Genomic DNA, 13,090 nt, shown 5'->3' with positions numbered 1-13,090 from the left:
AGCAAAATTAAAAAAAAAATTGGAGGTCTTTCTTCATCTTTCAATCACTGTAATTTACCATAAGACAGGACCCATCCCACTTCAACAGCCAACAAGCAAACCCAGCTCATGATGGTGGTAGGAAAGAATATTGCCTCAGCGCCAAGAAGGTTCTACCCCATGAGAGCCTAATTGCGACAAAGCTCTTGTCGCTGCACTCTTAATAGAAAATATTTCGCTTCTATATGCATTCCCCTCTGCAGTTTGCCAAAGCATTCTATATTTAACCAACTTGCACAAGCGCGCACATAGCTTCTAGCTCAGGGAAAATTCCCGTGCCTGGCTGTGGGCCTAGCAGGAGACCTCAGGATATGAATGAATCATGTACCAGTGAGCCAGACCTTTAAATCAAACCATCCACCTACCCTGAATCAGACCGTAGCTAACACATTTTCCTGGTTCAGATCCATTGAGCACTCCTAAACACCGCTTTAGGTGAGGTTAAAAACCAGACAAGGGGTAATGAGTGTGATGCACCACAGGGTAAGGCACATATAAAAGTCCACAGACATAAGAGATATAAAGGGCAGTTTATGGTCTCTCAGTGGTACTTCTTAGGGCAGCATTCTACCCAACCGCAGCAGAAATCAAGAGTGGATGTCGCTGTTCTGAATGGCTACACTGGAAGATGTGGAGGCGGAGGTGAAGTGAAAAGCCTGCCATCCTACAACAGCAGCAGAACTGATATAGAATAAATACGGCACAAGTCTTGAGGAAGACATTCATAGTGTTGCACATGGTTGTTCACAAGACATGGGATGGCAATAGTTGTGTTGCAAATGAAAAAAAGAAGTGAAATTAGTGTGAATGTCAGAACATCAGTTCTGAAACATCTTATCTGGTGAGATAAAGATACCCTTAATCCAGTGTCAGAAAGGTGTATGGGGAAGGGGTGTCTGGCCATCAAACAAGCACTTCAGAGTGAATACAACACCTGCTTAAGGGTGAAGAGGATGGCTGTCAAAAGATTCAGCAAGATGCCTAAAAGAAGGAATTTTCTGGCAAAAGCGCCAAATCGAAAAGAAGAACAAAAAAAAGGTTGTGACAAAGAATACAAAAAGGTTGGAACTTCTTACGTGGTACAAGCAATGTAAACAGGAAAAAGAGACGAGGAGTACGATGGGGAGGGAGTGCTAGAGAGGCCACCCTCCATAATGTTCTCTGAGCTCCTCCTAATTGGGCAAGTCTCTGAGTAGGTACCCTGCACTCTGCTCTGGAGAACAGGCCAGGCAGAGAGCAAGAGAGAGGCAGAAGGAAGGAAGGAAGGAAGGAAGGGGGAAACATTTGCAGACACAAGGGGGGTGGCATGAAAAGGTTGAGCTATGTGAGTGTAATGAATCGTGGGGTTGAACATGAGCAGAATTGACCTAAACCCCACTCCCTGATCTGTACTTGCCTTAATTCCTCTTTCAACGCTCGCCTACTTTCACAACCCCCCTGTAAATCTATGAGCAGCTGAATCGACCGAAAATTTGAAAAATACATTTGGCTTCAGATGATGACACAGCGGCTGCTTAGGGTGGTTCAGGGACCTTTTTTTTGTAATGGGGCAGCCAATGAAAGGATGAGAGGTGTGAGAAGGGGAAGAGTGCTCTATGAGGGTCTCTCCAGAGGACTAATTTATGGGCGTCCTGATCAATGGGTTAATTAAGTGGAGAGAGGAGAAAATGGACAGGGCAGGGGCCTGAGTAACCGGAGGCAAAGAAGAAAGGGGGGTGGAAGGGGAGATGGGTGAAGGTTACGAGGGTGACACAAAACAGGTAAGCAGATTTTGTGAAGTGAAAATTTAAAGAATAAGGAAACCACTCTGGGACGAAAATTCCCATATGTACTTAACTAAATTTACTGGGACCACCCATTAATTCTCTAATGGAAACGTCCTCATGTTAGTGTTGACCATAAACTATTGTCTCACCTGCTAGAATCAATACAAACCCGCCTCTTTAGATTTGTCAAAGTGTTGCAAAATAAGATGTCAAGGACACAATCCATGTTTCAGTCTTTCAGAGACCTTTGAAAAATCAATTCAGACATTCACTTGTCAACAAAAAACTCAATAGGCGGAATACATAAAGATTAACCCTACTTACAGACAACAAACCTTTGTAGCTATTCTGTCCTCCAGAATGTAAAAGCATGTCCTCAAGTAAAAGGATCCTTTCAAATGTGTTTATTCCCCACAAAAGAAGCAAGAGAGAAGGAAGCAGTGGAAAAAAAAAATAGGAGTACGAAATCCTGCTGACTCACAGTCTTCTCAATCGACGGCCTCTTCTCCTATTCCCCTTCTTATTTCCAAATCCCTTGAGTTCGAACCCAAATGGAAAGAGATTGTTTCATGCTGGCACAGAGGGAGCTCTGGTTGCTTTCTTCGCAGGTCTTTGTCTTTGCAGCAACACCCCTTATTGCACCCTATTCTGCCATCTAAAAGCTATACACGCCAACGTATATCCCTGCAAAGCAATCTCACCACTCATTAGCTGTTAGCACTAGCGTGTGATCAAGGTTACACTTCTTTACCCTGGCTAATTAAGGTGACAAGACCCTATCTTTCTTCCTCTAACGATAAGCTGTTCCAGGCTTCAAATGCCGCCTATACATTTCTGCTCCCTTAACGCTTGCTCCCTCTAATTGTATTTCTAATCTTCTATATTCCGATTGTGATCACTCCTGCCTGTTACCGCAAACACTGCAAAAAAGTGAAAAGTTTTATTTACACTTTTTTCTATCTTTCACTTAAGGTAAATTCCAGACAGTCAGAAGGGACATAAGAAGGGCACTGCACAGGGAACATGAGTCATTTTCACCAAGATACTGTAGCCTGAGGGTAGCAGATAAGTGCACTCAATAAAGTTCGGTACGAGTCAGAACACTGACATTTATGTTCCTGGTGCTGTGAGCTGCTACCTGTGAAAATATAGTCTGCGAAAATCTGCTCATGCGGGGTGTTCGGCCCAGGAGTGATCCACACAGATTGGAATTTAGCTCCTCTTTCCTGCTACCATTTGTCAGTAGAGGAATTGCTTCAGCCTTGAGAGACAGTGTGAAGAGCTACAGATGAATGATTCAACCAACATGCATTGTTTTCTATGAAGGATGGAGGATACACATGCCGCATCCTTAAACACAGGACAAAACAAAAAGAAAAGTGCCTTTAGTTAAAATAAATCAAAGGAGAAAAGCTTGCCAAAAGGTTCTGAGGCGTTTCCTCTTTAGTGTGTGCACAAAGTCAAACCTTTTTCTGTTGTGTATGTGTTCTAGTGTACGTGTTCTAGTGCACGTGTGTCCTTGCTCATCCTAAGGGGAGTTTTTTTTTTTTGCTGATTGTGACAATAACAGCGACGATCATCGCCCGCTCTGCATCATCAGGTGCGAAAGTGTAACGCTGCCATTCTAGTGGTCATTCATCACTGTCTTGCCGCTGTTTTCTTTCATAACCAGCACACACACACACACACACACACAAAAACACACAAATACCAGCAGAATATAGCAAGAGGCTGTCAAGTGAGAGACATCCTAATTCACTACGTAAGAACCGGCTTATTCTTTTCATTAGCATCTGCCATCAGGACAGCTGAAGCACAGCAGCCTAACAATGCATCAACTGGAGCTAGACATCACATGGAAGAACTTGAAATGAATGCTCTATTTGTTTAGGGGACCAGATTCAACTCCTAAGGTGAGGCTAAATATGTGACATGCTGTACATGCATGCGTGCGCCCACAGACTTTCATGCCTGAACAAAAAAATGTCTCAGCAGTGGTAGTGTGATGCTAAAAACAGCCCATTCAGAGCTCCTTCGGGCAGCACTCCAAACAGCAGCAGTAACCCCTGGGAGACGGACAGCAGAGACTGGTATCTCTGCATCCTCAAGGGTTGCCATTAGCTGGCAAGCTCTGGCCATGCTTCAAAACCAACCACCGCAACCCACCGTCACTTATGTCAACAGATGGACATCAAATGGATAACGGCCGAGGCTGGGCTACAGGACAGCCACTGGCTAGGCCACAATGGAGGCTCATTATGTTTGACTGACTGAAACCCCGTGCTCAATGTGTGTGTCTGCGAGCTACCTCAAGAGAGAAATATGTGTGCTTTATAACAACCTGCATCATTATACAGTGCAGCTACAGTGATAACACTTCACAATGTTGGCCAACACAGCCACTGCTGCTGCTGCTGCTTCCCCTGCCAGCCTTACCATTCAACTGGTCCTTCTCTAGCTAGTTGTTAAGGCTCCAGCTGACAGCTCATACTAATATATGTGCTGGTGTGTCAGCTCATACTAATGTGTGTGCACAGGAGGGAAGAGGTAGCATATAGCAGATGTTAAGAGTGCAAAATAGAGATGGTACTGTTGTAATGTTATGGCATATCTCTCCCTTTCCTCTTCTCCCAGCTGTACAGTGTGCTCCCTCACTGTTTGCTTCTCTGAAATGCTGTCCTATTTGCTTTTAAGCTTGCTTGCTTTGTTCTTTCCGATTTTTTTTTTTGTGACATCCGTGGTCACTTGACTTTCAGAGCACACTCTCTCCTCCTCTATCAGTATGTGTCTGGGATAAGAGGGCAGAATTGCAGCCTGCCCATCTCCACCTGCCCGCCGACCTGGAGCTTGTTTGCAATGCTGAAGGTTTACTCGAGAGTACTCGCAAGGATGTGACCACTCCTGACCTTGAGATTCTGTCAATGCCACAACTCACTCAAATTTCTCCATGACCCCGTCAATGGCAAAATGTAGCACATGGTGTGATCCTCTGCAGTGCTGTGTGCGTGAGAGAGACGGTACTAAATCTAATGAGTAACTCAGAGGAACAAAAAAAAAGCATATTTTCATAAGCCCATTAATCTCCTAAGTTATGTTGCTGGGAGATTTGTCTATAAAATCCACATAAAGGATTCCAGAGGGGTATTAAGGAACAAATATGAAACACACAGGTAGAATCCCCATGGATGCAGCAAAGTAATAGAAGCAAGTTACCAAGCTCACCAGAGCGCTGAGCTGCACTGCTCAGACTAACATGGATTCCTACTGTCAGTCACTCTGATTGGCCAGAAAGCAGGATGTATTTAATCCCAGCTGTTGCTGACTCCACTGCTGCTGATTCCATCCAATCTGTGTCATCACAGAAGTATGAAATCCCATTGTAGCCTTGCACCTCTGTTGTGAATGGAATTGTTTGTTTAAAAAAAAAAAAGAAAAGAAACTCCGCATTGGTTTTAATCTTTGCTGGTTTTCTATTACAACAGGAAATCTGGAGGTGTAGCCAACCTGCACTGTCAAACCAAAGCAGAGGGGAGCTAGCAGTCAAGAGCTGGCCGATGGGTGTTCTGGGTGGTTTCTTACTTTCTTTGTGTCTTCCTTTGGCTTTTATCTCTATGACGAAAGGAGAGGAGTAAAAGTTCATTGATCTTGGCTGGTGGTCAGCCTGGTTTTAGCAGAGGGTAGCGAGTAGTGGAGGAGTGGTGATGTGAAGGTTGTTGCTGCTGTTGGATGGGGACTCCGGAAGCGACCATCATGTTTTTTTTGTATCAAAATTTGTCAGAGAGTTCGACCTTGATATAACCTTAATGAGCCCACCCGGGACAATACGGAGCAGTTCGCCTCGGGGTGACGGACAACATGAGGGTTTAAAGACAAACAAGAAAGATGGTGAGTGTGTAGGGGAAAGAAATGAGAGGCAGAATTTATAAGACAAACAAAATGGCAGAAAACACTGCAAAATAAAGAAAGACCGATAGAAGAAGAAGAGAGTTGAGACAAATAGTGAGCTCCGACCCCTTGTTTCCATCTTGCAGCCCAGAGAGCAAAGATCTTTTTCAACAGCCTCAGACAAAGAAGAGAAACGGGAGACCATGGACACTGTGGGGGACTAGCGCTCTAAGAGATCTGCAACAAAACAGACACACTGACAGGCTGAACAAAGAAGATGGAGGTATTTAACTCAGAGAAGAAGAATAAACCAAATAATCTTTTACTTTTAGCACACATATAAACTGTATAATACTAACTAGACATAAGGACCTCCAACTAAATCATAAATTGTAGACAATCTTGATTTGGCAAGAAGATTATTTAGAAATTGACTGCTAAAAATCACATCCTGCCTCATGTTTCTTTATTTGCAAGTTAGCCAGGTGACTTGAGGCAGTCCTCATACAGCTTCCTCTCCAGTGAATCTACTGCAACTCCACTGTCGTGGACTGCAGCTGGCGACGGTAGTCCTTGTTCTGCTCTACACTGCGAGCTCAAGGACCACTCTACCCACAGCCTGCAGCAGGTGGGAAACTCGTTCATGTGCTGTTATAACAAGCTCACCTAAGCTGCAGAGCAGAACAAGGACACCATAAAGTCTGTATGTGATGAAATAGTTCACTACCGCCACCAACTGCAGTTCAAGCCGGTGGAGTTGGAGTCCTTCTGCAGGATGGCAGACTCACTGGAGAGGAAGCTGAATGACATTAAGGATCACTACAACAGCGACATGGTCAGCTTTCAGGTAGAGAAACATGAAATGACACAGGCCTTTGCTATCTGCTTAGCTGTAACTGAACTCTCAAAAGCAGCATCGACGCATTGCAACAAAATCAGGATGGAAATAGGACGCATAGATTTGCAATTTGGGCCTATAGCCTCAAGCTGAATTGATAACTTTTGGAACCTGTGCAGCCATAAGTGTAATTAATCACAAGATCAAAAGGAGTTCAACTAAATCTGTCAGAATTGTGATTCAGATCACTGATCATCATTTGATTTTTTGGCAATAAAACCCTACCTCCAACTTTTGCAGACGATTCTCCCAGTTGCAAAAAAAAAAGGAATAATCAAGACATGCTAATGCTTAGGTTTGCTCATTTTGAATGTAATAAAATATTTGGTCATAATGATTTAGTGTCAAGATCCAGCCCAGCGCCAGAGAACATTGTTTAGTGAGCTTTATCATGAAGCAAAAATGCAGCCTCTAGCAATTTGGGCATTGCAGCAGTCGATATGGTGATGTCAGTTGTGTTTTGATTAATTTTGCAAGCCTAATATACAACGACACATACGAACCAGTGGAAACAAACAAAAAAAGACCTTCAGGTTTAAAATCTTCACGGGGCTTATCCTTCCAAAAAGATGCTGCCATAGCAACGACACACACTCCTTTGCAAAAAACAGTCGGGCTCCCTTTGAACCAAATGAGTGAATCTGCCACAAACGGATGGAGAGGAGAAACAAATGAATACGTCAATGAAGAATAAAAGCAATAAAGGAGTCAGGCAGAGAATATACGGTCTAACAAAAGAGTAGTGTCTTTGGCGAAGGAAAGAGTGCAAAATTAATTTAACATGATGGATAAAGAGCAGTAACCCACACATGATAACAGACATATGTAAAAGAAATGCATGGTTACATGTAAGGACTGTTCCTCAGGGGAGAAGGAGAGATGCACTCCCATTGTGAACAGCTTGCTGTCTGTCATCAAGCCTTGCAATGTTAAAAAAAAAAAAAAGAGCATTCACTGTTGAGCTATTTTATTTATCAGCTTTCTTTTGTACCAGACAGGCAGAGAAAACCAAGGTTTAGGAGTTAAGTTCAGGACTGATACAAATGAGGTCACAGCAACAGGTACCTGTCAAAGGATCTGATGAAATATTGAACACCTACTCGTAGCTCAAGTCGTCCCACAGAGACATATTTTTGTTACTTCCATAAATCAGGAGTTCATTAGGTGCGTGTCTGTCTAACAAACTGCTTCAAGTCACAAATCCTTCAAATGTGCAAACAGGTTCCTGCAATTATTCAATATTCTTTCAATTACACAACTGCTAACTGTACAGTTTGTCACAGTAAAACCTTCAACTTGGCTGAAAAGCAGAAGCCAAATTCATGCTGTCGGGGAAATCAAATTCTGCCAGCAGTCCTGAAAATACCTTTCTGTGCCTTCAAAACAATGACTGACACACTTAGTTCCCTCCTTAGCGTCTCCTAATAGAAAGAAGATATGAAGAACAGCACCTCCCTGAGGACTGGTGTGTTCAGCCAGACTTGGCTTTACTAATTCATTTCGACTTTGCTAAACAAACATTTAATTTCATCAGCATTCATCAGATGAGTCTCCAGCTCTCCAGTCAACATGTCAGCTGTCATAATCCCCAAGATTTTATTACGCAGATGACATCTCTCACCTAAAATTAGCAGCAACCCCTGTTATCTCCAAAGCCAGAAAACATCGTTACCCACTGGGAAACCTGCCGTCACTGATTTGTCTGTTACAAAAATAAACAGTGCAGGTAAAATTAGCAGCGGCCAACTGACAGGTAGGGCTTTAAAGGACTGTGAAAGTGTGATTGTGATGGTCATTTCATCTCACCCTTTCACAACATCAAGCACAGCCTGCATCTGTTGACTGCTTAGCGACCCGCGCTAGGAGACATCAATCTGCCCCGCGACATGTTTTGAACCCTTCAGTCCCATCTGCCTCCAGCTTTGCTGCACCTTGCCTGGGAGGGATGGCATTGAGCAATGGCTTCACAGGCTTTGCATGCATTTGCTTAGGGACACACACAGAGATATAAAAATGAACAAATTTCTGCCTGCAGGATTCCCACACACAAGCGCACACTTAAAGTGATGCGCACAGGCCTCTTTGACAAGGCTACCTTTCCTTTGTGTTTCTGTACGCTCGTTGTAAATCAGCCACTGACAGCAAATGTACAAACAGAATATGCTGTATTGCATTGCTGCAGAAATGCCCTACGATGTCTCCCCCTCTCCTCCATTTTTTTCCCTCCATCCTGTGTATACAAATTGCTCTCTCACACAAATGCCTGCAATCACTCAACACACTGCATTAGCACACCACCTTTATCCCCCTTAAACATCTCCACAGTTCTTCAAAGTTTGCATCCAGTCTCCAACGAGATAAATAACAACTCCTCTGTGACAACATCTATTTAGCACAAGGACAGTCGCACATTTTTCTCCCCTGCCTCCATTAAAATGATTTCTCCCCACAGAGGAGATGTCCCTATCTGCTATATAGGGCAGGCTAGCTGCCGAAACCAAGGAGAGGAGCTGAGCTGAGCGGAGATGCCTTCCCCTTCTCGTCGCCGCAGATAAGAACAGAGGTCTTCTTGTCCCTGCTGAATTCTATCATCTAGCAGGCCCTGCCGATCCGAATGCCCCACAACACCAGCCACAGCATATAAATGTGCCCCATTCTTCGTGCTGTGTGTGTGCACTTGTTTGTGTGTGTGCGGGGGCGAGCATTAGGGGAATATGTTCTCATGGCCATGCCATTTCCTGAGGTCTCTTGAGTATAAAGACCACATGATAAGATGCTCAAATTAATTTGAAGGATGATTCAACTGTTGAAGGAGGATTTGTGTGAGAGAGAGAGTCTGCAAGACATCAGGGGTCCCCTTGCACAGTTTCCCATGCATTCCTGGTCCCATCAATCTTCCTCCAGATGATGCACAATTAAATAAATGCACAAAGACCAGCGAATGTGTAATAACCGATAAAGCCCCGATGCAATCTGAGAGAGGCCCTTTGATTAACAAGCCACAGATTCTGCATTTACGAGGACACGGGAATGAGCTCAGCCTGAGTGAATAGCAGCCTCTGTTTCTCTCATTCCGCCAGAAGAGCTCTGAGTGCAGGTCCTCATTAATGGCACAGCGGATGCATCTTCTCCGTTGTTGAGGAGAAGCTCGGACGCACGATTCATTCACAACAGATCTGACATTTACCAGACCACAAATATACATACATATGTGCAGAAACGTGCTGCAAGTGCTGTACAATGACATTCATTTCAGACATGCTTTGGGAAAACTGCAAACACTCTGACATGTATTAATTATATATTAATTCAAAAATGACATGTAGATAATTAAAATTATGTTTGTAAGAAAGGCTTTTAATAATGATTCACGGTAGGTATAAACCCTTGAACATACACACACAATTAAAAATGCAAACTTAAAGCAAACTGGAATCAATAATCATCAGAAATAGCATATTTTATTGGGATTGCTTTTGATTAAGAGTAATTTCCTTGAGTGAAAATTAGCATTGTAAACCTCAGCCTACCTGTTAATTTGTGATCCACCGGTGACCAACGGTGTTCTCTTCCTGAGCTTTCGTCCTTCTCCTCCTCGTCCTCTTCACTAAACCTTCCGCCGGTTAAAAGTCAAGCGAGCAAAAAAAAAAGTGCTTATTTCTCAAAGCAAAAAAATAATAATAATAAAAATAAAAAAATATATTTTAAAAAATGGCCCCTTTCACAGCACTATACCTCATTCAATCCAACCGGGTGGGCAGGTGAGACTGACATGACTGAACAGCGACAGAGAGGAGGCTGAATAGCAGAAATAAAGCTGCTATACTGCATTACAAACAGCTCGGCTCGGTATCCGTCTCCTCCAGCACGGCGATAAATTAATTTCTAAGAGTCCGGCTTGTCACAAAAAAGAAAAAAAATGTCTGTTTTTTTTTAAAAACGACACCTTTAAACGACCAAATAACCCGGAAACGTCGGCGGGGACTTGATTACAGGGAAGTGTCACCTGTGTTGCTACTCAGTTTCAGAGCGTTTTTTTTGTTTTTTTTTTAAATTCTGGGATAAACTCGTCGATAAATCCACAATAAATCCCCCTCAAAGTGAGGCCGGACGCCGCGGTGCAAGCCCCGGCTCGCTGTAGCTCGTCTCGGTAACGGCGGTAGCTCCGGTAGTTTTGGAGAGAAAGAAGCTTCTACCGCCGCCGCCGCTGATGCTGCTGCGTGGATGCCGTGACCGCCTCGGCGCGCGCTCGCCAAAAAAAAGAGAAGAAAAAAAAAAAGCACGCACGCTCGTTCCCTGCGTGTGACGCGCGCCTGCAGTGTCCTCCCCTAGCAAGCTGGTCGCCCTGGCAACGCTTTCTTCTGACCTCAATATGGTCGCTTTTTCTATTAAAATGTGTCGCGTTTACCGTCGTTCGCTGGCAGCATCCTCCGCTCCGGGGTGGAAACAGGTGTTAATCCGCTCCTGTGCGGCTACAGGGGTGTGTGTGGGGTTGGGGGGTGGGGGGAGGAGGCGGCGCTCCATCTTCCCCCGCAGAGGGCTGAAAAATTAGTGCTGAGGAGTTTCATTTTTTCGGCATCCTTCTTCCTCCTCCTCCTCCTCCTCTCCTGCGCTCGGATCCAGCCGGGCAGATCTGCATCAGCATGACGTCAGAGGACTTTAAAGGGATACTAGCTCTTTTTTTTTTTTTTTTTTACCACGTTGCATCTTTTTTTTTTATCATATATCATCCCTTAACCACATCTCCATCCATCAGTTCACCCTTTCAGCACATGCAAATCTTTCTTTCTGCATGACTAATCCCGGTAGATGTTATTCATTAGGGATAAATATCACTTCCATCATTTCAGTGCCAAATGAGGCATTAAAGGATGATGCCACTGAAGATAAAAAATTATATAATATACAATAAGATTAGGATGTAGGCTACACTCACTAATCAGCAGCCCTGGTCCCTTTTGCGATATTACAGTCACTTTTAGGGTGGATTGTCGACTTCACCAGCTTGCACTATTACTTATTTTATATTTTACTTTAAGGGATAATAACCATCTAACATCCAGCACGGCTGAGCCCCCGATCTCATCAGTGCAGATGGTAATAGCAGTGTGGTGGCAGCACCTGCTCCTCTGGATGCAGCACAGCCACATGTCTGTCTTATTACCGGGGTCGTAACACTGCCAAGCATCTGCCTCAGTCGCTGCAGAGCCATGTATCCACAGTTGGTAGGCTGATGCCTGCCAGGAATTCGCAGCTTACAGAGTAAAGAAACTCTCCAGCAAAAACTTTTTGCTCCACTTGCTGCTATCTGCAGTGTAAAAGCGTAGTGAATGCCGCCTCCGGATTTATCCAAATGATGCACCCAGACGTCGTTTTATAGAAGATTTACTGCTTAACATCCATGCACCGGTGTTCTCTCGCTTTCTCATTTATACCCCAGGCAGGGAAGCGGCTTGTTTCTCCGCCGGGGTGAGGAGCCAAGCTGTCGTCAATCAGCCCAAACATCATGTCAGCCCGTCTTGCTTTTTTTACCTTTGGACACCTCAAAATACCCAAGGCACACGGATGAGGCAGAGACAGGCCGCTGTGGGGCTGTGATCTGCGCTATCAAGACAAATTGTCTTCTGGTGGTGGATGTACATTCCCTCTGTGATATCCCATCAGGCCAAGGTGAGGAGGTGGAGTGTGTGTTTGCATGTACAAGGGTGATGTCCTACACTTGATAGACCCTATCCAGGCATCACAGGTAATGGCCCGCCTGGGAGACCTGACAGCTGAGCCTGCATCAAGACACACACACATTCACCTCACACAGCTCCTTGTGGTTTGTCACTGATGGACTACATCGATATGTGATAGCAAACACTTGAGTATCACACACAGTCCCATTTGCTCTCCCTTTACACTGAGATACACACCATGCCTCCATGCACACATGCACTTTAAGCAGTGATGTATGTTGCTTTAGAGGTCAGTTTGCCATGCAGGAGCCCCAGGGGGAGCTGCTGGTCTGTGCAGAATTCTCCTGTGGTGTTTACGCGAGTTCTTAAACACCCAGAACACTATTATAGTTGGTCGTGCTGGATGATTGCAGTTGTATGTATAAGTGATGAGTGAAAGGACCACTGAAGTGGCCCTGGGGCCTCTGCAAACACCCACATTGCTCTTTATTTCTATGCTTGGATTTTGAAAATAAAGCAGCTCTATAATGATATAGTTGCCGCTTACAGGAGAGAATGTGTTAACACTACTCACATGCAAATAATTTAATACATTGCTACATACAGGTATGTGAAATAAATACCACTGGGTGAAAAATTAAGGTTTTATGGTTGGTGGCATATCGGAGTAAAGAGAAACATTGACATTTTTTGACCAAATTTGCATCATCATCCGTTTTTTTTATTACTCTATTAGAGCAAGGATGCACCATTAAATGCCATATGTATCTATCAATAAATGTACAAGATGCCAGGACTCTAGCTACATTATTTCTGAAGTT

At 44.1% G+C, this 13,090-nt stretch overlaps 1 protein-coding gene across 2 annotated transcripts in view; it reads right to left on the bottom strand.

Moving 5' to 3' along the window:
- nlgn2a (neuroligin 2a) overlaps positions 1–11,409 on the bottom strand; it is a 210,581-nt gene extending 199,172 nt beyond the window's left edge. The window contains exon 1 of one of the 2 annotated variants that reach the window (XM_023274808.3): positions 10,119–11,409. The gene's annotated coding sequence lies outside the window, so the exon portion shown is untranslated. The remainder of the gene's footprint in view (positions 1–10,118) is intronic. The other variant, XM_035950297.2, reaches the window with a different exon arrangement.
- Positions 11,410–13,090: the final 1,681 nt, after the last annotated feature.

The sequence above is a fragment of the Amphiprion ocellaris genome, chromosome 23, assembly GCF_022539595.1.
Source record: "Amphiprion ocellaris isolate individual 3 ecotype Okinawa chromosome 23, ASM2253959v1, whole genome shotgun sequence".
NCBI classification, from domain to species: domain Eukaryota; kingdom Metazoa; phylum Chordata; class Actinopteri; family Pomacentridae; genus Amphiprion; species Amphiprion ocellaris.
The sequence above is the reverse complement of the archived record's forward strand: the minus strand, read 5'-3'. Positions and strand labels throughout refer to the sequence as shown.